This window comes from Sander lucioperca, chromosome 9 (genome assembly GCF_008315115.2).
Source record: "Sander lucioperca isolate FBNREF2018 chromosome 9, SLUC_FBN_1.2, whole genome shotgun sequence".
Classification (NCBI taxonomy): Eukaryota; Metazoa; Chordata; class Actinopteri; order Perciformes; family Percidae; genus Sander; species Sander lucioperca.
In genome coordinates this window covers 31,640,406-31,665,993 of record NC_050181.1, presented here as the reverse complement: position 1 = coordinate 31,665,993, position 25,588 = coordinate 31,640,406, and the positions used below count along the sequence as shown (strand labels likewise).

Sequence of the window (25,588 nt, the reverse complement as noted above, 5' to 3'; positions counted from 1 at the left end):
GAGACAGCCTGTTCTAATGAAACAGTGGTACACAAAGCTGTGAAAAGTAAAGCTCTGTAATTGGAATGTATTCCCCATATTTATAACTGTCAGCAGCATATTAACTGCTGCTGTAAAAGAATGTGAAGATCCTCGTAGGAAGGAGGTCAGGGAGGATGAGTGGATCATGAAACAGCGCTTTCAAGCCGGGGAGCAGAGTTTGCTTCCTGGGGAAAACAAAAGTGTGTGTTTTAAGCCAAGCCACCATCCAAGGGCGGAGTGGCAATCGGGACGATCGGGACTTTCCCAGGCCCGGCCCAAAGATTATTCAAAGTGATGCATCGAGCAGGGTTCACATAGTAGACTCATGGTAAATAATAATTTTCCAAAATGCATTTAACTTGTTCTATCCAAATTGAGGTGTTTGTGTCATTGTGTGGATATCGATTGTGGTACAACCCGGTGAGTGAGACTGTTTCACCCTGATTTAGTTGAATGCACTGCACAGAATGATCCTGGAGACTTCTTTTGCGATTTAGTCACTTTGTTGTAATGTAGCCTATTGCAGTGTGTAGCCAATGCAATACAGAGAATGAGGTCAACATCGAATTTACAATCTAATGAGTTGTATTTTTTTCTTGCTTGATTAGATTTTGGCAATACATGTTTAATCACATCTAAAGGACATACGATTTTCGAAATTGTATGGTTTAGGTGGTGTGTGAGTGCATTGTATACCCCCTAACACGCAGCCTATATACTATCAGGGGAAAACGCAATCATCATTATGCTGTAAAAAGTTTAATTTGTATGTCAGACTCAGCCCAGCGAGATGCTGATCAGATGCTAGGGGGAGTCATGACTACAAGTACAGGTGTGCACACATTGCACAATGTAATAGGTACAACAGAGGATATATGCAGTGTATAGGCTAAACAAAATGCAGAAGTTCATTAGTGAAATATGATAGGGAAATGTAATGATTGCAACATATGGAGAATAGACATTGGAAAGACATGCTGTCTTAGTGTAACATGTGCATAACAAGTGTTGATTATTCATATGCAACTCATTAATATACATAATTTATGTAACTGTGTTGCATTTAACCATGTAGTGGTAATACTGTTGATAATAGCTGTTTTTATTTTATGTCATCTTAACCAAACATAGAGGAAGATGCTTTGTCGGTCAGTGCAAGGGAGAGTGAAGCCTCAGCGTCCAGGATAGAAACAGAAACAGATGAGGAGAGAGATGTGGAGAGTACAGAGGCTGGACCAGCTGAGAAGGAGACTGAAAGTGTAGAAGTTGGACCAACTGAGGTGGAAATTAAGAGTATAAAGGCTGGACCAGCTGAGGAGGAGATTCAAAGTAGAAAGGCTGGACCAGCTGAGGAGGAGATTCAAATCGTCAATTATTTTGCCCGTCCCAAGTCTAAAGGTCTATACTTCCTTTTCTAAATTCATACAGGCAACTATTGGAGTTCTATTGGTCTGATACCCAGATACATGTCCTTGCATGATGCTTGACATTTCCATCCACCCACACAGCTCTTTTTATACTGCACTTAAATATCTATAGTTCCTTATGAATTTATTGACAGTGCCTGGTTTTCCAGTGGTTGTATTGCATTAGCACTATCCATAGTTCCTTTCTCCAAATGTATACAATGCTATTAATTTGATTTATACAAAGAAAATACGTTAAGTCCTTCCCAAATGCGTAGACTTGGCTGGCGTTAGAACAGGTGGAGGAATTCCATACAAAGAAACATAGCATAACAAAAAATAGATTTAGTATTTTAAATTGACATACATTTTGTTTGTGTTATTGATATTTGGGGGGTGGGGGGTGCATTGGGCCAGTGGTGGGCCGGTGCAGTCTGAATTTTCCCGGTGGATTTTAGTGCCCCACTTCGCCCCTGCCACCATCTTTTTCGTAAACTTAACTAGTCCATTTGGTTTCTAATCTGAGCTACAACAATATATGAGAGGCAGAGAGGAGTGAAAGAAACTGGAGGAGAGGTAGTGGTAGAATGACACAAGAGCATGGTGCGAGACTGTGTGTGTTTGCATTGCTATCTTTGTGAGGACCAGCATGAGTTTTTAAGCCTTGGAGTGAGGACCTTTTTACAAAGTGAGGACATTTAGGCCGGTCCTCACTTTATTTTCACTGTAATGGCCTCCAGAGGCTGTTTTTATGCTTTTCTCAAAGTTTCAGAGAGGTCCTCAGAAAGATAGTAAAATGAGAAATTGCAAGAAGAAATTGGTGTGTGTACGTTTTCTGCATACACACACTTTTGCTCTGTCACCCCCCCTATCTTACACACACGTGTACTGCATCTGAGCATTTTTTCAGTCAGGCGCCCCCTTCAGCTTCACACAGTTACTGCACCCGAGCCACTCTGGCACTGGCGCCCCTTCAGCTTCACACAGTTACTGCACCCGAGCCACTCTGGCACTGGCGCCCCCTCCAGCTTCACACAGTTACTGCACCCGAGCTACTCTGCCAAACACACACTTATTGCACCTAAATTACTCTGGTTTCAGGCCTTGTTTTACCACTATGCATTAGGCCAATGTCCAACAGAAGTGTTTATTATATTAAATACAGTGTAAGAAATTTATAATAAAAGGTAACTGTAAGGATTGGACCAGGATTAGAAGAATTTAGGACTACAGGGATCCATGAGGATGACCATAGTGAAACGAAAACACATGACACTGCTGTTGATTTGTCTGCATGTAACAGTAAACCAGGTAATAAGCAAGTGGGACTTAAAGTACAAGTTACAATGTAGATATATCCACAGATTCAATTAGTAAGTAACAAACAAAAACAAACTATGCGCACATAGAAGCATTTGATTGGCTAAAGTGAATTTGAATGTATTGGCTATTTGCCAAGGTTATCAATAAAAACATTTTATTTATATCTGTTAGACTATATCAATCATATACATGTGTAATATCTAGTAAGAGTATATTTATTTCAAGTGGAATTGTTTGATTTTCTAAATATTAATACAGACACTTCTTTATTGCTGATTTAACTATTCTGGGGTATATGCATGTTCTGGAGGCATACATAATGCATACTGTGTTAAACTATTTCCATCATATTTAAATAATAGTAATATCTATTGACATGAATATATGAAATCCTAGAGACTTAGTTTCAAATGAATGTCTAAACATTTCTTTAGGCCTTTGACTTACTGGGAATCAAACTGGGAATAAAAAACAAGAAATGGAAAATTATATTTCATCACAAAACCCAACACCACTTAATGTGGGCTAGTTTATTGATTATAGAGGATGAATTGCAGTAACTATTGTAATTATCTGACTTTTCATCTAATGACATACGTTTCATGATTTCGATTTGTCCAATACTTTTGTTGGTTTATGACAAATTATTTGCAAAATTACATTCCCATCAGCCTCAGTTGTATTTGCTGCTGTGTTAGTGCTAATTAGCATGCTATCATGCTAAAATAAGAGAGCTAAAACCGTAAATATTAAACCTGCTAAACATCAGCATGTTAGCCTTGTCATTGTGAGCATTTTAGCATGCTGATGTTAGCATTTATGTGTATTTATTGGTTTATTTAACAGGAACAGTGGTGATTAATAAACACTGGTATAAATGCACAAGAGTTAGCCAAGAGGCTGTTTTTCATCTTTAGTCCAGGGACTACTAGAGCAAGGTAGAGGAAGGTAACATCTGTACAGGTACAGATGTTACCTTGCTCTACCTGTCATAGTACAGCCTCATAGAGCTGCTGTAGACTCTTAGTCTGGTATATCTGGTACTAAATGCGTTAATCAAAAATATACAGCCTTATTATATCTGCAGAGTAAAGAGTTGAAGTACATCTCATTTTCTTCCATAGTTCAATTAGCTATTGTTCTTCTACACTTGCACAACTTAAGTTAATAGAATTTGAGATATGATTGATGCACCCTCCTGTAGGGTACAGTGACAAAAGAGTAAGAATAGACATATTATTTATCCTTACAGAAAATGACTACCTTTGCCTCAGTTGACCCCAAACTGTTTGCTGTCCCTGCTCACATTATATGAATGCATGGAGACAGCACTGTAGCACAACAGAGCTCACATAGCAAAGTGAGCACAATATTGTATTGCTACTGTGTTTTAAAAAATACTTTTATAAATTTATCAGTTAACACTATTAAAATGCATGTTGAATATGCAGCTTCATTTCTCCCAGCACCTACAGGGCAGAGATACAGTACAGTAAAGTACAACGTCTCAATAGGTCTGATGGTCAGGGGCTACTGAAGCAAGTGGCAGCTCCTGTATTTGAACAGTTAATTGTGGCATCACTTTGGACAGCCAATGGCTGGTATGTTTGCCTCCACAGAGAATTATTATTAGTTAGAATTATAGTTAGTTATTAATTATTATAGTGTCCTGTATGGTGTTCCTGGTGAGGTAACTGAGTGGGACAGACTAGCAGGCCTCCCTCTCACATCCTGTGCAGACACTGAGCCTCCTCCACAGCTTTATCATTCAGTGTTGCTGTTTATTTTGAAGTAGTACTACAGTAGAACTGCAGTGATAGTTGTGAATCTTGTGATTTCCAACCCTGCAACCTGTAAAACAGGCCTGAGAGTCAGAGGTGAACAGCAGAATATTGTTGGTTCTCTCCTCTGCTGCAGCTCACACTTAATTAATGGCCCATCAGGAGGAGGGGCCGCCCCCCCGCTCTCTGCCATACACACTGCAGAGGTGACCTGCAGGTGACCTGCACTCACAGAAAGCCCTTCCCCACCTACAGAGTGGAGCTGAAGCTCAGAGCTGAGGCATGAGACAGGAGCAGCATGAGACAGGAGGTCTCCAGGCTGCAGCTATACACTTTAATTTACATCCACATTACTTTGCTTTTAGCTGACTTTTCATTAGCTTACAAACTAGTAAATCAGTGAGCACATGTAATGGACCTTAGGATCCTTGCCATGGACAAATGAACCCTGATTAATTTCAATTCAGTTCAAAGCTGAGGAAATAAAGAACACTATAAAAAATAACACCATATGTTGTGTTGTTGCTGCATACTAATCATCAACAGCAATTTAACACAAGTAATTAACAACTCAAACCTATAACACTGAGGATCAGCATGTGTTGAATATGGAGAAATTAAAAAGACAAATCTTCAAGTTCCAATAAGGTGAAAAGTGGAACTAAATTGATAAATAGACAGTGAACAGAGAGAAATATAACATTTAAATTAAAAGGATGAAACATGGGTTAGACATACAAACTACAAGCTGTTCATTCATCCTTATGTACTGTATGTAACTAACTACGGCCATTTAACTATGGCCACTTTTAAGCTGCAGCACTGAACTGGACCGTTGTATATTGAAAGATATTTTCTAAGGTTTGGCCCCTGTGTGTTTAGTGATGGAAAATAACCATACATTTACTCATGTATTCTACTTAAGTACAGTTTTGAAGTAATTACCATTCCGGTACTTTGTGCTTAAACTCCACAACAATTATAAGGGATATATCTTTATTTACTATAATCAGTGAATAAATGATGATATACTAGTATAGATTACGCCAAGGGACAATTAAGCTCAGCCCCATGTAAAGTTTATAAAATGAAGTCCACCTTTACCAGTTGCAACATTAAAGAGATCAAATTGATCCTTCAATAATTATAATCCAATAACATAATTATTCTGAAATTTGCCATGTTGCATTGTGAATACTTTTCAGACTTTAAGCATATTCAGTGTTAATACTTTTATACTGAGGAAAGTATGGATATTTACTTGTAACAATTTATACAATGAGATATTACTATTTTACTTAAGTAAAAGGTCTGAGTACTTCTTCAACCACTGATATACATACAATAATATATATGGTTAAACTTTACTTTTAAGAGCAAAACTTTAATGTTAAATTTCATATTTTGCAGTGATAGTTGTGAATCTTGTGTGATTTCCAACCCTGCAGACTGTAAAACAGGCCTGAGAGTCAGAGGTGAATATTGTGAGGTTGTCTCCTCTGCTGCAGCTCACATTTAATTAATGGCCCATCAGGGGGAGGGGCCGCCCCCCGCTCTCTGCCATACACACTGCAGAGAGCAGGTGACCTGCAGGTGACCTGCTCTCACAGAAAGCTGCCCTTCCCCCACCTGCAGAGTGGAGCTGAAGCTCAGAGCTGAGCATGAGACAGGAGGAGCGTGAGACAGGAGGTCTCCAGGCTACAGCCATACACTTTCAGAAGGAGCGAATCAACTAAGGAAAAGACGACTTTTAAACTGTTTCTGTGCAGGTAAGATTTTATCAACTCTTATTTTTAGCTTCCACACGTCAGTTAATGTGGGTTGTGCAAAATTATTTCAGCACAGTTAAGTCTTTGAATAGGTCGTGCAGATCTCAGAAATTGTATACATTGTTCATCTGCTGTTTTACCACTAAATTCACTTCTGAGACTTTTTATGCGAGAAATCAACTATGTAGAGGTCAAATATGGGCCGTTTTACGAAAAATTGATGGCTAATTGCAAATTTTGTCCGACTGTGTGTCGGGAGTTAAGCGGCCGGAGCTGCCTGTGTTGCTGCCTCGCCGCCCGGCCTGCCTTCCTTCACAGACCCCGGCCTGCTGGGAGGTAGACGTAGCTCTGTCACGGCTGGCAGCCCACGGCACTCCATACCCGCGCAAAGTCACCGTTTTTTGGGTTAATGGACTACCAAACGCCGCTGCCCTGACAGAGCTCCAGGGCCTGCAGCTCCTCTCTTCCTGCTAAATGGCCGCTGTGTGTGATTGAGAGCGTGGTCAGCGAGCTTGTTACACCCGCAATCTCTCACCACAGGTTCTAGTTAATCTTATAATGGATATGTGTGTTGAGTTATTTAAACAAACGATCGGGGAAATAAACGCCTCTTGTCCGTGAGTCTCATTGATAGAGCTGCGGCTGGATGGAGCTCTATCAATGAGAGCTAGCTAGCCTCCTCTTAGACCTCTGAAACCAAACCCCTAATGTTCACAAAAAAGCATTACATTGAAATCGGACACCATAGTTAGCTTTATAAGACCGTGGGTAGATGTTATATAAGTGGCATGACGAAATTCAAACTGTAAATATACTCTAGTTATGCCGAAATTGGAGCTAACTAGCCGCGATCTCCACACAAAGCTAGGACTGAAGGGACAGTAGCAGCTAGCTAGCTAGCTAGCTAACGAAACTCCTAATGTTCACAAAAATGCATTAAATTGAAATCGGACACCATAGTTAGCTTTAAAAGACATTGGGGTAGATGTTCTGTAAGTGGCATGACAAAATTCAAACTGTAAATATACGAAAGTTATGCAGAAAGTGTAGCAACGATCTTTTCCCATAGGATTAAATGGGACACATAGCCTAGCTAGCAGCTCCTCCTAAGGAGACCCTTCATGTTCACAAAAATGCATTAAATTGAAATCGGACACCATTATTAGCTTTATAAGACCTTGGGTAGATGTTATATAAGTGGTGTGACGAAATTCAAACTGTAACTATACTAGTTATGCCGAAATTGGAGCTAACTAGCCGTGATCTCTACACAAAGCTAGCACTGAAGGGACAGTAGCAGCTAGCTAGCTAGCTAGCTAGCTAACGAAGCTAACGAAACTTCTAATGTTCACAAAAATGCATTAAATTGAAATCGGACACCATAGTTAGCTTTAAAAGACATTTGGGTAGATGTTCTATAAGTGGCATGACAAAATTCAAACTGTAAATATACGAAAGTTATGCAGAAAGTGTAGCAACGATCTTTTCCCATAGGATTAAATGGGACACATAGCCTAGCTAGCAGCTCCTCCTAAGGAGACCCTTCATGTTCACAAAAAGGCATTAAATTGAAATCGGACACCATTATTAGCTTTATAAGACATTGGGGTAGATGTTCTATAAGTGGCATGACAAAATTATAACTGTAAATATACTCTAGTTATGCCGTTATCAGTTCAGGTACATGAGTAGATCTAGAGTAGTATTTGTACAAACTCTCTTTTAATTAACATAAGTCGTTGTACTAGGATTTTTGAATACAGAGCACTAATATCTGACCATGGTTATCTTTCATAGGTAAAAGTCCCACGTCGACTTCTGAGAGTGTCCCACAGAGAAAAAGGAAACGAGTTAACGAGGTGGATGAAGGTATGTTTTTAAAAGTAAAAAACGCAGTGCATTTTAAACCGGTTTATATTAGAGCTGCAATAGTTATTTATTTGTACTATTATTTCAATTAGACTAATTAATCTTTAATTTCTAACCAACAATTTATTTGTTAGTTGTACCTTTTTTAGTTCTACACTCTCAAATGTGAGAATTACTCTCTTTTATATAATTTTAAAATGAATATCTTTGTGTTATAATTCAAATCTTCCACTATTTTCTGACAATAAGGGACAGATGAATCAATAATGAAAATAATTGTTGGTTGCTGCCCTAATCTACACTCAGTATCCACCTTTATTACTTGCACCTGTACAGTCTACTGCAGTCCAACACAACAGCCCTGCCATAATGTCTACCTTAATTTATTTTTGACAAATTCATAAATATGTCAATTCACATGCTTATTATTGAAGTTATAATTAAAGGTGGTGTTGTAGTGGACTCAATTATATCAAAAAGGTGTTTCTATTTTTTGTCCTCCATATTTACATAAATGAGGTGGTCAGAATGTTAGGAATACCTCTAAATGTAACGCAGTTCAGTACATTATCTCTAACTATGACCGCAGTGCTAATACACAGGATTGAATTACCACCTCCATGACAGTGTCAACAAAAACTGATTACAGGCATCATATTAGACTTTACAGGAAAGAACAGTTGAATTTGATCATATGTGTGTGTATAAACACTGACCTGAAAAGTGACACCAGTACATACCCACTGGTGTAAACTCATGTATCAATCATTTTAATCGCCTTTGCAGATACAGTTAAATGCTTTTACTGGGTCTTTCTTTCATACACTGCATAGGATGAGGTGTCACTTTTTGCTTGCTTTTGTTTTTCAGATGGAGGTTCTGACCTCTTGTCCCCCAAAAGGAGACTGGAGCCCCTCAGTGAAGATGGGAGTTCAGATGTAGATGGTGAGTTAAATGACGTTTATTATTACAAAAACTCCTGCCTTTTGCCAAAAATTATAGTATAATATAATAGTAATATAATGTAATATTGTAGTGCACACTGCTGCTTACAGTTTTGACCTCTTGAAATATAAGTGCTAGCAGCCAACTGTCAGATTGTGGTAGTTATGTTTTACTGTCAGCATTTAAACACACATGAACCCTGAATATCCATTATACCTGAGATTTCACTAACGGGTGCCAATGTTTGTCTGTTACTGTTGTATATCAGAGTCCAGGAACAAGCTTGGTGAGGAGGCCCTCACAGAAGAAGAAAAGATGTAAATTGTCCAAGACAGTGGAAGCAATGGGTAAGTTCTTTAAAACTGGGCAAAAAAGGTATATACTTCTAAAGCTACCATTAAACGCTCTCTGTGACTGTCTACAAGCCATGCAGTGGGTTGGGAACATTAATTCCTTTTATGTGACTTGATATTTTGAAAGGAGGAATTGTGCTCTGTGCCCTCCGGTTCAAACGTAATGTACATACATATACAGGCACAAAACAGTTGAGCTATGTATTTCAGAGTTATTTTATTGCTCTTTAAAACAGAAATCAACAATGTTTTAGATATTTTAACAGGCGCCACAATCATTGTAGCAATAATGGGTTTGTCATTGTCAGGCTACTCAGTGGTTGTAAGAGGCTAGTGTGACTTAAAGTGACACCAGTGCATACCCACTGTTGTAAACTTTCATGTATCATTTTAATCTTCTTTGCAGATACAGTTGCATGCTTTCACTAGGTCATCCTCTCATACACTGCATGGGATGAGGTGTCACTTTTTGCCTGCTCTTGTTTTTCAGATGGAGGTTCTGATCTCCTCTCGCCCAATGAGAGACTGGAGACCTGCAGTGAGGATGGTGGTTCAGATGTATATGGTGAGTTAAATGGCATTTATTATTTAAGTCAGCGGTGTCAAACTCAACTTCCCTAAAGCCTGGTTCACACGGCAGGATAATTAGGCTGATTTTAGCCCCGATTCACCCCTTCCGACAATCTTAAGGATGCTCTGATTATGGTAAAATAATCTGATCAGATGTTCCTGCCGTGTGTGGTGTGTTAAGACTGCTCTCGTCTGCTCGGAAGGACGTCGGGACCGCTCCCATCTCAAATCGGGGATATCCAACATGTTGGATTGTTTTGGCCCGATTTCTCCTCCTGTGTGGTGTCCCCCGGGGACAAACGAGCACGCAGCCTGTGGACTGTGGCGTGTAGCCAATCAGAAAGAGAGGTGACGAGGCGGCGAGGAAAGCACCGGGAAACAAAATCAAAACAGCCGGCGGCACGGCGCACCAGAAAGTCCGGTGGACGTCGGAGATAAGTAGAGCAAGTATAGTCCATGCTCGCGTTGTCTCCACTTCATTGACCATCGCCTTTTCTTTTGATAACGTTTTTTTTCGGTTAAAAACAAACTACAAACTATCGCCACTGCATCCTCTTCGTCCGCCATGATTGTTTACTCTGAAGTCACGTTTGATCTCGAGGGATTTTGCGAGATTTCCCGTCTGACCTGGGAATGCTCGGGAGTCAGATCAGTTCGTGTGTGATGTGTTAATTTTGCCGTGTGCTGCGCACCACACACTGTACGACCAAAACTGTTAGACCGTGATTTTTTATCGCCGTGTGTGGGGTCTCTCAGGATTGGAAAATCGGCCGACAATTTTAAAATCATCCCGTGTGAACCAGGCTTAAGGGCCACACTTGAAAATGAGGATCACACCAAGGGCCAGACATGTATTGATTTATGTCATCGAAAAAGTCAAACATCTCACAGTTTGGTTGACAAAATGTCAAAGAAAATGCCAAAAACGACGGAAAAGGGGTCAAAAACGTTGAAAAAAATGCCCAAAACTTTGTAAAAAGTGACAATAACTAGTCAGTCCAAAATCGATTGTGAATCTAAAATGATATGGGGGCCAGATCAAACTTTGCAAAGGGCCAGATTTGGCCTGTGGGCCTTGAGTTTGACATTTGTGATCTAAGTTCATCGTGCAGTGAAAAATGAAAGTTTACAGAATTCCTTTTGTTAAAGTTACCCTACTGGCGGTTTTTCATACTTCAACCCATCAGTTACAAATTATGTATATATTACAGCACTGTTCACCATATCATCATTGATCAGTCATGCTTAAGGTTAACATGTGACATTGATTACAAACCACCAACAGGAGTAGTTTAGTAAAAAGTGTGATTGTATCATCAGCAGGCAGAATGCAGGTTGCCAATAAATTAGCAGTGTTGAGGCAAACCAGAAGGGTTTAGAAAGCCAGGGCACGGACTAAAAAACTAACAGTGGTCAACATCACAAAGGCAGACAGGCAAATACAGGTCATAGGACTTAGACGGTACGGTTTGGAGGCACAATAAAAGACCTGGCAAATGACTAGGGCTACTGTGCTGGTACTAGAGATATACTCTGGGAAACTTCAAACTATGGAGTAGGTGCTCAGGCAGAGAGTGGATTGGTTGGTTAAATTTACAAAAATAACACACTGGGGACCAACTGATGCTCAAGAGAAATGGCAGGATCAACAGATGTTAGTGACAGAACGAAAATGAATCAAACATGATGATTGTGAGAATCTAATCAACTTTACTGAGAGGAATGTGGATGAAATGTCACTACACACTTCTAACTAACGGGTGCCAATGTTTGTCTGTTACTGTTGTAGATCAGAGTCCAGGAAAAAGCTTGGTGAAGAGGCCCTCACAGAAGAAGAAAAGACGTAAAAAGTCCACGACAGTGGAAGCAATGGGTAAGTGCTTTAAAATGCTTTTACTGGGTCTTTCTTTCATACACTGCATAGGATGAGGTGTCACTTTTAGCTTGCTCTTGTTTTTCAGATGGAGTTTCTGACCTCTTGTCCCCCAAAAAGAGACTGGATTCCTGCAGTGACGAGGGGAGTTTAAATATAGATGGTGAGTTAAATAACGTTTATTATGAAATTCACAAAAACTCCTGCCTTTTTACAAAGGACCCTGCTAGCTTTTTTTCAAACTTAGTAGAGTACTACTTAAAGGACAATTCCGGGGCAAAATTAACCTAGGGGTTAATAACACGTGTACTGAGTCGACCATTCTCAGGGATATGTTTTCATGTCAATTGAATGCGTTTCTAGCTTTAAACAAGCTACTGCAAACCAGTGGTTAGCTGCTAACGCTACCTTTTAGAGCACAAGGTAAATCACTATTTTATACTACGAACTGGGCTCAAAACAGCACCACACTTCAACGGTAGCATAATGAGGGTCCTTACATGTAAACCAAAGCATTGAGAACTTTGTAAGTGTACAGACAGTTTATTAAAAAGAGATTATAAAGACAGTAGCGTTCATGTTTACATGCGGGCGCCATCTTGGAAAACAGTCATGAACAGTCGAACGACGAATGCTGTGCAACCAGTAACATAGCTCAAACACAGTGTTCGTGGTTCGACTGGTCAGGACTGTAAGAGACATATTAGATTAGCATGAAAACATATCCCAGAGAACGGTTGACTAGGTACACATATGTTATTAAACCCTAGGTTAATTTTGTGCCGGAATTGTCCTTTAATATCATGTGCATGAATTATATTACTTGTCATCATTTCATCCTTTTGTTTCTTTACAATTTGTTACACTTTTGAGATGGGTATCACAGTAAATATATAATATATATATAAATGGTAGTTAAATTATTGTCCAATGGTGATCCAGTTGTGAGGAAGAACTATTTTGTAATATTCTAGTACACATTGCTGCTTACAGTTTTGACCTCAGAAATATACTGTAAGTGCTAGCAGCCAACTATCAGATTGTGGTAGTTATGTTTTTTTTTCACTTTGTTTTTTTTATTGATTTTTGATTTTATGTTTTACTGTCAGCATTTAAATACACATGAACCCTGAATATCCATTATACCTGAGATTTCACTAACTAACGGGTGCCAATGTTTGTCTGTTACTGTTGTAGATCAGAGTCCAGGAAAAAGCTTGGTGAAGAGGCCCTCACAGAAGAAGAAAAGACGTAAAAAGTCTACGACAGTGGAAGCAATGGGTAAGTTCTTTAAAATGCTTTTACTGGGTCTTTCTTTCAGACGCTGCATAGGATGAGGTGTCACTTTTAGCTTGCTCTTGTTTTTCAGATGGAGGTTCTGACCTCTTGTCCCCAAAAGGAGACTGGAGCCCCTCAGTGAAGATGTGAGTTCAGGTGTAGATGGTGAGTTAAATGGTGTTAATTATGAAATTTACAAAAACTCCTGCGTTTTGACAAATTATAGTATAATAGTAATATAATATTCTAGTGCACATTGCTGCTTACAGTTTTGACCTCTTGAAATATAAGTGCTAGCAGCCAACTGTCAGATTGTGGTAGTTATGTTTTACTGTCAGCATTTAAATACACATGAACCCTGAATATGCATTATACTAGGGCTGCAGCTAACGATTATTTTTGTAATCGAATATTCTAGCGATTATTTCATCGATTAATCGAGTAATCGGATAAAAAAATGATTTTGCCTTAACCTCTCAAGGATCACTGTACCGTGGACGGCACACTGTGTGGCTGTGGCGTCGCTGTAACCTCCATTCACGAACGTTTTTATAAAGCATTAAATCTTCAAAATATACAGCCATGCGACAACAATTGAAAGCTTATGATTCAATTAAGCCCACATACAAAGCATAAGATGATTATAGCAGTTACACAACTGTTATAAAATGTAGCTTCTTACCGATTTTTCCTGCTAAAAGCTAAGGAGTTAGCCATCACGGGTGTCTTTGGTGTCTTTTTAGCCTTCAGAGGAGTTTTTCTATCCAGCCTGGAAGTTGTGCCTTTTTTCTGAGTTGTTGAGCAATAAATCCAAACTCTTACATCCTAGATTTATCCACTTGATGTCCATAATTTATCACGTTTTCGGTCATTACTGCCGCTAGCTCCGTGCTACAGTCTAGCATAATTCTCCCATGATGCTTTGCGAGATTGTGTTGACGTTTTTCAACCAATGGGAAGGCAGGTCCGTCATACAAAGACTATGTAGTTGAAAAGATAGATCACTCCAGCGAATCTGAGCGAGAACAAAGGCTATATAGTAGGAAAGATAGGTCACTCCATCTATCTAGTCATAGGCAGTCGAGGCAGAGAATTTGCCTCGAAGCTTTTTTGTAATCAAATTATTCGAGTAATCGTTTCAGCCCTACATTATACCTGAGATTTCACTAACTAACAATGCCAATGTTTGTCTGTTACTGTTGTATATCAGAGTCCAGGAAAAAGCTTGGTGAAGAGGCCCTCACAGAAGAAGAAAAGATGTAAAAAGACCAAGACAGTGGAAGCAATGGGTAAGTTCTTTAAAACTGGACAAAAAAAGATATATACAGTCCAGACCACAAGTATTTGGACAGTTGGACTTTTTGTGTTCTTCAACACAAATAAAGTTTGACAAAGAAACATGTACGCTTTCATCCTAGAGAGCATTCTGAACTTGCTGTAGAGTCATAAAGGGGGTTTTCATAACCATACAAATGATTTTTCAGTCAAACGATATGTGCTCCCTGATGTACCAGCTTGTAAGCCTACTCTAAATAAACCTGAAATAAGCATTTTAATGTACTATCCATTTTTCTATTTAAAATTGAATGTACTGAAGAACAAAATTGTATACATGTCCAAATACTTACTGTCTAGACTTAACTTCAAAGCTCTGATTACATGCTTTCTGTGACTGCTTGCAAGGCGTGCATGAGCAGAGTCAAGGAATCTACACTGAGATGTACAGTATGTATTTAAGGTTACACAATCTACATTGTCTTTTCTGTCATTTTTAGTGCCAGCCATATTAAAGGTGAAGAGACCGTGGAGTGAAGCAGAGAGGAGTGCGGTATACAAACACATGGCAAAGTTTATGGCAGAGCGCCGCGTTCCAGGTAAAGAACACTGCATGCGATGCATAAAAGAAGAGGAAGCCTTGTGTCAAAGATCCTGGAAGGATGTAAAGAATTTTGTGTACAACACAAATGTCACATTAAACCGGAGGTGTGCTACACGGCAGCTTCACTTTTGAAGATCTTTATTGTGCAATATAATGTTGTGTTCTAGTTGATGTCTGCTGCAGTTCTTTTGATGTGCAGTAGTGTTGAAGTGGTGTTTCAAAACATAGAAATAAGGCACATTTATCTATTAATTGCACAAATATTTTCTTAGGTTTGTTTTTATAAAATGTCAGAACATATTGAAAAACACCTAAAACAAAGTTTAAGGTTGTCTTCAGGTATATTTTGTTCAAATGACAGTTGTTGTGACAAGTTTATTATCACAAGTGAGAAAGAAAGCAGCAAATTCTCAAAGTTGATGTTTGAACAAACTGAAATAAATGTTCTGATAACTAAGAGTTAACACTTATTGTTTTTTATTGCTTTACTTTAGTTCAGAAATTCATCTGTGCTTTTGTGCAGTAGTCTGTTCAATGGTCACATCATTTGTGTATATATTCTGCTGCTGTATATGAACCTCAAACTGTAACTCTTCAAAGACTCTCCAGTTGATATATTACTACATTATTTGTCTGTTCTTAAAACATAAAATGGTAGCAAAGAATAACTGCAAGCAAAAGAAAGAAGGTAGTTAAAATAGTCTAGCCAGAACTGAACCCAATAGCGCCCCCTAGAAACGGTCCTCACTTCAATGGTAGAATGACGGTTCTTATACTTAGTTTTAAAAATAATCTGAGGTGGAAAACTGAGTCAGGGAGACATCTAGTGTTTAAATGTAGCATTATTTTGTCTGTAAGTGTAGCAGAAAGGGTGGTCCTCACTTCCATAGTAGTTATATCCGGTCCTCACTTTGATGCCCATACAGGAATGTGTGTGTGTGTGTGTGTGTGTGTGTGTGTGTGTGTGCACGTGTGTGTGTGTGTGTGTGTGTGTGTGTGTGTGTGTGTGTTGAGGTCATAGTGAAGGTCGGTGCCAGTATTTTGGGACAATGAGAGAAATAGGATCATAGTTTTCATTAGAGCATAAGTACCATATCAGCCCAAAGAAATAAAAAAACAATGGATTAGAGATTAATGGAAAGAGCCAAAAGATTATCCACACACACACACACACACACACACTAGAATAGATTAATCTGGGTAGTTGGGGAAAACAACTAAGCCACCATTACCACAGTGGATGCAGGAGCATCTCATTTCAAAGATGTCCAGGGGATTCATGTTGGAATATAGTCATGGAAATGCTGTTGAAACAAAAGCTATATTTACAAAACAAAGTGTGTCCTATTTTTTATCGATGTCTGTCTTTCACCTCCAAATCCTATTGCTCCTAAAGGCACACTGTCTTCAGAAGGTATCTGTCTGTAAAAGAGAAAGAAAAGAAAACCAGCAGCATTGTTCATTGGTTCAAAGACCAAAAAAAAGTTTTAGCTTTAACTGGTTGTGTGAATTAGAACTTTTGTCTGTCAGGATCAAATGTGAAAAAAGCGTGATGTTACAGAGCCACAAAACCTCTTTGGATGGATCCAGGGCCGGCCCTAGACTTTTGGGGGCCCTAAGCATGATTTAGTTTGGGGACTTTCCACAATGTAACGTGTTGCCACTTCACCTGGCACTGAACCAACTTTAAAGGAACACGCTGACTTATTGGGACTTTAGCATATTCACCGTAACCCCCAGAGTTAGATAAGTCCATACATACCCTTCTCATCTCCGTGCATGTTGTAACTCTGTCCGACGGCTCCACCGGTAGCTTAGCCTAGCACGGATCCTGGAGGTAATCGGTTCCAACTAGCCTACTGCTCCGAATAAGTGACAAAATAACGCCAACATGTTCCTATTTACATGTTGTGATTTGTATAGTCACAGCGTGTACAAATAACAAGGTCACATGAGACACAGCCATCTTCTAACCATATATAAACTGGGAACTCGGGAGCACTGGGAGAATTCCCAGTGGGCCGGTCAGTTTTTTTGGTCACGAGGGCCGCCGGTGTTCAGTCATGGTACCGGCTTGAAATATATCATGGCTGCTGTCCCAAGGCTGCCTTCACTCACAGCCCACTCTTTTTATTTATTTATTTTTTTCTTGCAGCCCACCGTTCTCTACATTCTTGCAGCCCACTCCCAGAGTGCAGTCTGGTTATTATGACATAATTATTCTTTCACTACCCCGATGGCGGCACCTTGCTAAAAAAAAAAAAAAAAGTCACCTCGTACACCTCAGTTAGTGGTGTTTGTGACCGCAAGCAAAGAGAAACTACCGTATAAAAAAATAGATAATAATAAGTGCAAAAACGGCGCTGAAAAGGCGACAATTAAGCTCTAGAAAGTGACGCGGCCAGATGTGCTAAACTGAGCAACTTTTTCATTAAAACCAGCTCGCAGTTTGAAGTGAAACGCCAAAAGAAGATGATGAGCAAGCAGCAGTCGGTTTAAACATAATACAAGGTTGCCTGCAAACCAGCGTTCATGTTTATGAATTACATCTGATTTAGTGTCAGAAGCAGAGCCAGTAGTCTGCATGGATAGCTGCTGTCAGAGTGGAAGGCACATCTACTGTAAGCTGTTGCACCACAGTGTGGGAACAAGCAAACATGATCAGATCAGTTACAATTTAACCACTTTCTAAATCTACATTGTGAAGCAACACTTCGTTCCGCGTGCAGTTGTCAGATGGTGGTACATGGTCCATAAATAAAGGCTCCTCAGCCTCTGTTTAACAAAGTAACATTGATCACACAATAACACTTTAGATGACTAATCCAGAACAAGAACTTGTAGAAAATAGCATGATTACATGGAAAATCAGTCCTCAACTATTTGTCTCAAACATATCTTAACCATGTCGTGTGATATGCTCCTCCTTGTTGCCTTTGGTATTGATGTGCTTAATCCAAAATGGAGTCAAAGTCTGTTTCATTTATTTCTAAAGTTTTTGGAAACATAAACTAGTCTCTCCTGAGTGCAGTAACTTTAGTATTCAGAAAGGTTGGTTCAGCTCAAGATTCAGTCTCAATGGATTATTATGGGGTGTGTGTGTGTGTGTGTGTGTGTGTGTGTGTGTGTGTGTGTGTGTGTGCACGTGTGTGTGTGCGTGTGTTTAATCTATAGCAGATGGTCTTCCAGCTGTGTCATTGAGATGTAATTTAGGTAGAAAAAGTTAGCATGTAGCTACGTTAATCCATCCTAGCTATCAATTTAGTCCTAACACTACCCCTCCCCCCCATCTCCTGTCTTTGTTCTTCACACATGCACACAAACACACACACACACACACACACACACACACACTGCATTTCATAAATCCTGTGTCAATAGAAGACAAAAGGACAGTCTGTATATAAGCTTCTCTGTTTTGAACTGAATTAAAGAAATGAAGACATAAGCTCACCCAGTCATTATGTTGTCAGTGTGTATGTAGAATTTCTCCTAAGATTCAAAGACTAACAGCTATGTTTCCTTCAATGCCAGGAGTTTCTGCTCCCGTCACAGGAATAACAGCGTGCTATGTTACACTAAACACTGAATGATACATCTATCACAAATGTAACTAGCAGCACGTGTACCATAGCCACACATAACCTCACAGCCCCTTCATGGTGTCGTCATCAGTTATCATTAATTAACACAGCATCAAACGTGTTCAAATGGTAAAGGAGCATTTATACCAAGGTTCAACAAAGAAGTGTGAAATTCCCCCAAATATGTATAAACATAGTGAAAATGATTCATTAATTCTGACCGATTTAGTTTTCTATACTGTTTGGTTTTGCCTTACATATCTTTTATATCATATTTGTACATGCCCTTTGCACCGTAGGTTGGAGAGAAACGTATTTTCGATTGCGACTTGGTTGACTTGACTTGGTTATGAAAGATGTTGCACAATGCTGAAGCTGAAACCACTGACATGGAGGAGGGAGGATGTGACTTCCCAGAGATCACTGCATGGCTCAGCACAGATTATTCCTGCAATAAATACTGATAATGTGCAATAACCAGATATAATGTAGTAATGTGACATAGTGTAAGCATTTACTAGTGATTTTACACACACACACACACACACACACACACACACACACACACACACACACACACACTCTGTGTGATTACACTCCTCCATCACTGCACAAGGTTTAGCACTGTTTCACAACCAGCAATGTAACTAAGTACATTTACTCCAGTACTGTAAGGGTAACTACCGTTTTTTTCAACCTGTACCCTATTTGTCTATGTTTTTGTGTCTAAGTGACTGATGGGAACAACAATCAGTAATTTTAGCATCGTAAAATACACTTCATTCAAAGTCAACAGAAACAAAATAAAACTATGAAAAGCCGTTTTGGGCCATCTTTCCACTTTTCCAACCATCACAACTCTAGTTTTGGTTGAAATAAACACATAGTTTACAGATTTATATGTGAAAATATGTTGGCTCTATACACGCTAAAGGTATTGCTTTTTTAAAATGGAGTCTGGTGGGTTTAGCGTTTGCGACTTCAGAGCTGTTTCTGGTTAAACAGAAAGGTCTCAAAGAGGTTTTAAAGGTCTATCCTAACCTTCTACTTCTACTCCGCTACATTTTAGAGAGAAATGTTGTTCTTTTTACTCCACTACATTAATCTGACAGCTTTAGTTACTAGTTACTTTACACATTAAGATTTCTGCACACAAAATGCATGTAGTTTTTAAATCTGATGTTTTATTATAAATGAATGAATTATTTTATTAAGCAACTGGAAGGCATTCAGAAATGTCAACAGATGGTCATCAGCGCACACGGGGGAACAAGCTCACGTTAATCAGCTGTTTAATTTAAAATGTTCAATGTGTTAACCTTTCCTGCTTGCTTCGATTCCGACCGTGATCAGAAAACCAGGGGAGACTGGTTACCTCCAGGGCCGACGTTATATAACGTCGGGGTTAAAATCCCGTTTCTGGAGAGCAGATGAATGAACTTGGCTTTCAGTCTGGGGTTTATCTCGGACACCGCACACACTGTGTAGCCTACAAAACTTAAACTTATTCCACCAACTCTGCTCCGGTCGCATCTACACGTCTGCTTCCTCTTTCTCCATCTCTCTTCTGCCCACTTTACACACACAGAGATCTCTCTTAAAGGAGCCGCAGCACCATTTTACAACAAATGCCTTATCACGCTGATGTGACCGAGCCCGGCCCGAACCCGACCATTATTTCTAAATATCTGTCCGAACCCGGCCCGGCCCATCGGGTACCGTCAGGACCCGTCGGGACCCGTCGGGACCCGTCGGGACCCGTCGGGCTCGGGTTGGGTATCCAGGCCTTAGCGGGCACCAGGTCGCCCCCAAGGACCACATGAGTCGCCGGCAGGCCTGTTCTAAAAATAGCACAACTAGTGAGCTGCATCTGAAATTTTATTGTACTATGTTGCTATTCTTTTTTAATCACACTTGCATTTATATATATTTAAAAATGACAATATCTTAAAAATATGTTCATTATACATGACTTTAGATAAGTTTAGGACTCTGACCTACTCTAGTTCAAAGGTCAGTATTGTGCGCGTGACAAAACCAGTGCTCGTGGAGAGTAAGCTAGCGGGCGCAGCGAAGATGGTAGCTGCGTTTCTGCAGTTATGCAGTTTCTTGCCCCAAAAACATGGCAGAAAAAAGGAAGAAAAATTATCACTTTCACAACGAATGGGAGGAGGAATTCTTTTTTACGAATGTGAAAGAAACCTGCGTGTGTCTCATTTGCGGGGCGACTGTGGCGACGGCAAAGCGGCACAATGTGGAGAGACACTTCACTACGTGTCACAAAAGCTACCATGCTAACTACCCACCGGGAAGTGCACTACGGGCAGAAAAAGCCTGTGAGCTAAAGGCAGCTTTGGGTAAGCAACAGTCTTTTTTCACGAGGCCGGTGAAAAAGTCACAAAAAGCAACCGAAGCCTCGTTTAGAGCTACACATTTTCTGATCAAGAAGAAGAAGGCATTTTCAGACGGAGAAGTTGTCAAAGAAGCAATGATGATAATTGCTAACACTGTACTTAAAGACGAGAAAAATGGAACCGATCTAATCTCCACTCTCTCCGACGTCCAACTGGGTGCATCTACGATGGTTAGACGAGTGTCAGCTATGTCTGGTAACTTGGCCGATCAGCTGGACCAGGATCTGGCGAAGTGCAGCTGGTTTAGCATCCAGTGTGACGAGTCCGTGGACAGCAGCAGTACAGCGCAGCTGTTAGTTTTTATCCGGATGGTGTTTGAAGATTTCTCCACAAGAGAAGAACTCCTGACACTATTGCCCTTAAAGACAACTACGAGGGGAGTTGACATTTACAACACGGTGAAGGAGTTTTTCGTGCAGAAAAAGGTACCATTGGAAAAGCTGGTAGCGGTGACTACAGACGGGGCTCCTGCTATGATCGGCCGACATACAGGTTTCATCGCTCACTGTAAAAGTGACCCAGACTTCCCAACATTTCTGCATTACCACTGCATCATTCACCAGCAGGCGTTATGTGAAAAAGTGATCGGCTTTGGGCACGTGATGACTCCCGTTGTAAAAATCATAAACAACATCCGCTCCAAAGCAAAACAGCACAGGATTTTCAAGGTGCTATTGGAGGAGATGTCAGCTGAATATGGTGACCTGCTGCTACACACAGAAATCCGATGGCTCAGCAGAGGACGAGTTTTACTTCGTTTTTTGTCACTTTTGGGTGAAATCAAAGAGTTCAAGCAGTCCAAAGGCGAAGACGTCTCACTGCTAGAGGACACAGAGTGGACACTTGACCTTGCATTTTTGACAGACATTACTGGGAAACTAAACGACTTGAACTGCAAGCTGCAAGGCAAAGGTAAGACTGTTGTTGATATGATAAGTGCTTTAAATGCATTTAAAGCCAAGATGAACATTTTCTCTGTGGATTTACAGAGAAAAAAGGTGCTGCACTTTCCCTCTGTGGAGTCGGTGCTGAAAGACAATGCTTCTGCATCTGAGACATTTGACAAAGTTGCAGAAAAGTACTGTGAAGTCATAAACAGACTTGGGCAAGAGTTTGAGAATAGATTTTGTGACCTTCATTAGCTTGAGCCATGTGTGTCGTTCATTTCCAATCCTTTCATGAATGTGGACACAGCATGCTTTGCTGAGCAACTAAATGCAACGTTCAACTTGGATGCTGGACAGGTGGAGATTGAAATCGTAACATTGCAAAATGACCTCCACCTCAAAGCCTACCAGGCTGCACCAAACTTTTGGTGCCTTGTTGACACAGAGAAGTACAGTGGAGTATGCACAGCAGCTATGAAGGTTGCTAGCCTGTTTGGTTCAACCTATCTCTGTGAATCAGCGTTTTCTGACATGAACTTCATCAAGAACAAACACAGAACACGCCTCACTGATGCACATCTGAAAGACTCACTCACAGTTGCAGTGTCAAGTTACACACCAGATTACAATACACTGGTGAACAGCATGCAATGCCAGTCTTCCCACTAACAAAGAAACAGATACCAGATGTTGTCAGTGGCAACATGGCAGTGCCATGGCGAAGTTGAATTAAAATATTGAAGAATTGTGTTCAATTTAAAAGTGTGTTCATGACATGTAACAGTTATAATTTTGTAAAAAATGCCACAGATTTGGTCATTAGTTCAAAATGTGACAAGATTTATTTTAAAATATGTAAATATGTTTTTTTAACATTACATAATTGATAACCTTTTGAAACATAGTGCAACATAGTTCATGATTTGTTAAAAGGGTTTGTCAGTGGCTAGTGAAAATGGGACATTTTTCCTATGAAATGTAGTGATGTAAGTGATCATCTGAAATTCTAACAATTACTGAGATTAAAGTGCTGAATATTGATATCTGTTTCCCACCTTATTGTCATTGTTGATAATTATTGTGAGAAATCATTAACGTGATCAGTGTCTTCACATAGATGAGTATCATTAATCATTATTAATAATGTATAACTAAAGGCAAACTGAGGAAATTAGTTATTTCAGAAGAGTGTATCAAACTGGTAGCCCTTCGTATGACTCAGTACCCATGAAGTAGCTCTCAGTTTCAAAAAGGTTGGTGACCCCTGCTTTACATGATGATGGATTGAAAGCCTTGCAATACTTTTTTACTGAGCAGGCCCACTGACTCCTTGCCTTCTGAGTTTATTCTCCAGCTCACAGAATGAAATCTTAAAAATAAATTTCTTTTCCAGGACCAACTGTATATTCAAGATAGGGGTATTGGGGATTTCATGTATCATAACAACCATAGAAATGATAAGATAAAATGGTGTGGGTGGAATTTTTGTTGTTTTATTAATTTTTTGAACACTTAAAACAGAAATAATAAATTGTGTATTGAGTATTCTAAAGTTCTCTAAAGCCCAGTTCAGACCAAAGAGTCGCAACGAGATGAGTTGAAACTTGCAACTTCTTGCAACGAGCCGGTCTAATACGACGAGACGGTGTATCATCTCCATAACAACGCCTCTTTGTAATTCCGTTCTAACTTCTGACTTTTAGGCTTTTTTGTAGATGGATATATCATTTGCTTCGTCTAAATATGAATGTGGATAACGTTAGTGGCTGTTGAAACAGGTGACATCTCTTAAAGCGTAACTCTCACCAAAATGCAACCTAGGGTCTTTTTGTGAATGTACCGGAGTCAAACTTTTGTTTAAAAGCATATTTAGGACGGAAGCGCCACTTTTAAGATTTACGGTATTTTAGTTTTTCGGTCAAATGGCCTTTTGAATGGGAGTCGTAGGAGCACTTTTATGCTAGCCTCAAAATAGCTATTTTTAAACCACTAAGAAGGCTCGACACAACATGAGACTTTGCTCGAAGTATCACCAGGAGCTCTACACCTTAACGAAAGCATTGACAACATTGTTTGTGTACCCAGAGTTTACTAAAAAGAAAGGTTTTGAACAACTCACCGTAGCTCCTGTTGTTTCCGGCCGCAGCCATTTTATCAGTCAAAAACAATCGATTTCCGAATGCAACATAACAGGGAGGAGAGTAAAGATAGAAAGCTCCTAAAGCTTAGTTCCATATATACGCACGGATGATTTCTTGTTTTGTTGTTATTGAAAAACAATATTGACCTCGTAGTTAAAAAAGGAGCCTCATATGGAGTCCGTTCATTCGCATTCGGATATCGACTTGTTTTGACTGCCGAGGTGGTAGCGGCCGGAAACAACAAAAGCTACGGTGAGTTGTTCAAAACCTTTCTTTTTAGTAAACTCTGGGTACACAAACAATGTTGTCAATGCTTTCGTTAAGGTGTAGAGCCCCTGGTGATACTTGGAGCAAAGTCTCATGTTGTGTCGAGCCTTCTTAGTGTTTTAATAATAGCTATTTTGAGGCTAGCATAAAAGTGCCCCTATTACTCCCATTCAAAAGGCCATTTGACCGAAAAACGAAAATACGGTAAGTCTTAAAAGTGGCGATTCCGTCCTAAATATGCTTTTAAACGAAAGTTTGACTCGGGTACATTCACAAAAAGACCCTAGGTTGCATTTTGGCAAGAGTTACGCTTTAAGTTCTAAAACCAGCCTCTGCAACTTGACCAGCTGAGGCACAGCGAAACCTTCAGCTGGCTTGAGTCGAGCTGAGACGGGCCGGTTCAGACCACTGAAACTTTTCTCTGCGACGTTCTAAAACGGTTTTGTCTCGTCGCAAAGCTTGAATTGGACATAAGGGTGAGGATGGACTGCTCCTCACAACAGTATACAGGAAGGCAACAGAAAAAAAACACTGCTGAAAGCACAGTAGCTAATTAGCCGATTGGTCAGGGGATAGGACCTGAACAAATCGGGTTACGTTACCTAGCGTAAGCATGGACGCCTGGCCAATAGTAGTGTGTGAATGTTATTGAAGGGCGGGTCTTGCCTAGAAGTTGCGTGGGTTCCATAACACGTCTAGGATGCTTAAAAAAAAGGCCAAGTTACCTCTAGATCTGAGCTCTTTAAAAAAAAAGGAAAGAAAACCTTTAGGACAAGGGTAAGTTTATTTCCTCACAGGATACAGCTTTCTAGCATTTACTTAAAGAGGATAATGCACTCAAACTGATTCTTATCAAAAGTGACTCTATTCTTAGGGACGTTTTTCCTGCTCCTCCTAAGATCAGTTTCAAGAGGGCCCCTACTCTATTAGTGCCAAGCCATCTACCTGCCAATAATAAGAAAACTTTGTTGTTTATTTTGTTGTTATTTGATTGTAATGAACATTATGGCTATTATTTAATCTGGTCTTAAATTTTGTGTATAGAGGTGGTGATGGCGAGTGGGGGGGTTCAGATGGGAAGGTGATGTGTTCATGTCGTGATGTTTTTTGTTTTGTTTAAAAAAAATGTAATCATAAAAAAGTAATAGTAGGAAAACTTGGCTTTATCAACCATTTAAGGGTACGTGTGGCCTTTGCAACCATTGTGCTAATATGAAGGAATCCAAGA

General features: G+C 39.8%; 1 protein-coding gene and 3 long non-coding RNA genes across 4 annotated transcripts in view; 3 read left to right on the top strand and 1 right to left on the bottom strand.

Annotated features, from left to right (window-relative positions):
* The window catches only part of LOC116040897 (potassium voltage-gated channel subfamily H member 7-like), a 107,272-nt gene that overhangs the window by 9,494 nt on the left and 72,190 nt on the right, over positions 1 to 25,588 (top strand). The window lies entirely within an intron of this gene.
* LOC118495880 lies at positions 7,977 to 13,189 on the top strand. Its single transcript, XR_004898319.1, has 5 exons — positions 7,977 to 8,169; positions 9,040 to 9,114; positions 11,827 to 11,910; positions 11,999 to 12,073; positions 13,108 to 13,189. It is a non-coding gene; the product is annotated as an uncharacterized LOC118495880 (long non-coding RNA).
* Positions 10,991 to 25,528, bottom strand: LOC118495882. The gene is made up of 3 exons (XR_004898321.1): positions 25,518 to 25,528; positions 14,813 to 14,815; positions 10,991 to 11,132 (listed from the first exon to the last, which is right to left on the bottom strand). It is a non-coding gene; the product is annotated as an uncharacterized LOC118495882 (long non-coding RNA).
* On the top strand, positions 14,395 to 15,531 carry LOC118495881. The gene is made up of 2 exons (XR_004898320.1): positions 14,395 to 14,477; positions 14,964 to 15,531. It is a non-coding gene; the product is annotated as an uncharacterized LOC118495881 (long non-coding RNA).